The following is a 2,291-nucleotide window of genomic DNA, read 5'->3' as shown; positions in this document are numbered from 1 at the left end:
GTGCTTACTTCACACATACTAAAACTGTAACAATACAGAGATTAGCATGGCCCTGAACAAGAATGATATGCAAATTTTAAGTGTTCCCTACATTAAAGAAAAAGGACTCTCTTCTTTCCACTTGTTGGGTTGTAACAATGAACGGTCTGGGCCTGCTTGTTTGGATTTCTGTCCCACCTGGTACCCCACAGCCGGCAAGCCCCAAAGAAGTAACACAGAAATCTCTATAAGTTATAAGCTGATTGGCCCATTAGCTGTAGCCTCTCACTGGCTAACTCTCACATCTTGATTAACCCATTTATTTGATCTATGTTAGCCATGTGGCTCAGTACCTTTTTTCAGTGGGGCAGATCACATCCTGCTGCTTTGGTGGTCTGGGCAGGAGTGGGAGTAATTAACTTCCTCCTTCCCAGAATTCTCCTGTTCTCATTCCATCATTTTTACTTCCTGTCTGGCTTTTCTGCCTATATTTTCTGCCTGGCCAATCAGCATTTTATTTAAAACATAATTGACAGATTACAGACAATTCTCCCACACCACTTTCCCCCCTCTTTTTTTAAAGTAAAAAAAAAGGAAAATATCCATAGTCCATTTTTTGGGAATGTGGGTTTGGTATTCCAGGCTACTTCCAGCTGGTTGGAGATGCTGATAATCTTATGGGGACCTAAAGAAACTTTAGAGTTATGATCAAGTCCTGACTGAAGTATCCTATGAGTCTTGATCATCTCAGGCAGCAGTCTTGAACTTGTTCTGGATGAAGAACTTAGACATCTGAGCCATCTATTCCTGTCAGACTTTTCAGGGTTTCACAATGTTTCTTCTGTTTCTATTGTGTGGAACAATTTGAGGAGTGTTGGTATTAGTTCTCTTTGAAAATCTTGTAGAATTCTGTGCTGAAACCATGTGGCCCTGGGCTTTTTTATTTGTTTGTTTGTTTGTTTGTAGGCTTTTGATTACTGTTTCTATTTCTTTAGCAGTTATAGGTCTTTTTAATTTGCTTCTCTGGTCTTGATTTGATTTTGGTAAGTAATATTTTCCCAGAAAATTGTCCATTTCCTTTAAGTTTTCCAGTTTTGTGAAGTACAGGTTTTCAAAATATGACCTAATGATTCTCTAAATTTCTTCTGTGTCCGTTATTATGTCCCCTTTTTCATTTCTAATTTTGTTAATTTGGGTATTCTCTCTTTGCCTTTTTGTTAGTTGGGTAAAGATTTGCCTATTTTGTTGATTTTCTCGAGGAATCACTTCTTTGTTCTATTGATTTTTTGTATGGTTTTTTTTTTGTTCCTACTTTGTTGATTTCAGCTCTCAATTTGATTATTTACTGCCATCTACTCTTCCTGGGTGAGCTTGTTTCTTTTTGTTCTAAAGTTTTCAGGTGCTCTGTCAACTCACTTGTGTGAGATTTTCCGAACTTCTTTATGTAGGTGTTTAGTGCTATGAACTTTTCTCTTAACACTGCTTTCATTGTATCCCATAAATTTGGGTATGATGTGTGGTCATTTTCTTTGAATTTTAGGAAGTCTTTAATTTCTTCTTTTATTTCTTACTTGACCCATTGATGATGTAGTTGAGCATTGTTTAATTTCCACGTGATTTGGAGCTTTCTGAAATTACTGTTGCTGTTGAATTCAATTTTAAGCCATTTTGATCCAAAAAGATACAGGGGGTTATTCCAATTCTTTAGTTTCTATTGAGGTTTACTTTGTTATTGAGTGTGTGGTCAATTTTAGAGAAGGTTCCATGAGATGCTGAGAAGAAGGTATATTTTGTATTTGGATGGAATATTTTATAGATGTGTGTTAAGTCCATTTGAGTCATAACATCTGTTAGTTCCCTTATTTCTCTGTTAATTTTCTGTCTGACAGATCTGTTTAGTGGTGGGAGTAGGGTGTTGAAGTCTCCCATTATTACTGTGTGTGGTTTAATGAGTGATTTAAGCTTTAGTAGTGTCCCTTTTACATATGAGGTTGCTCTTGTGTAGGAGGAGGGTGCTTGTTCATCCCGGCCACCCAGAACAGAAATAATCACACAGAAACTATATTAATTAAAACACTGGTTGGCCCATTTGTTCTAATTTGTTATTGGCTAACACATCTTAATTTAATCATTTATATTAGTCTGTATATTGCCATGTGACAGTGGCTTACCAGCAAATATTCAGCATGTCTGACTCTGGTGGCTCCATGGCGTCTCTGATTCTGCCCTTCTTTCTCCCAGCATTCAGTTCTGTCATTCTCTGTCTACCTATGTTCTGCCTTGCTATAGGTCCAAAGCAGTCTCTTTATTCA

At 37.1% G+C, this 2,291-nt stretch overlaps 1 pseudogene; it reads left to right on the top strand.

Moving 5' to 3' along the window:
• On the top strand, window positions 1-95 carry LOC130864227 (U6 spliceosomal RNA; annotated as a pseudogene).
• The last annotated feature ends 2,196 nt before the right edge of the window (window positions 96-2,291 follow it).

This window comes from Chionomys nivalis, chromosome 21 (genome assembly GCF_950005125.1).
Source record: "Chionomys nivalis chromosome 21, mChiNiv1.1, whole genome shotgun sequence".
Classification (NCBI taxonomy): Eukaryota; Metazoa; Chordata; class Mammalia; order Rodentia; family Cricetidae; genus Chionomys; species Chionomys nivalis.
The sequence above is the reverse complement of the archived record's forward strand: the minus strand, read 5'-3'. Positions and strand labels throughout refer to the sequence as shown.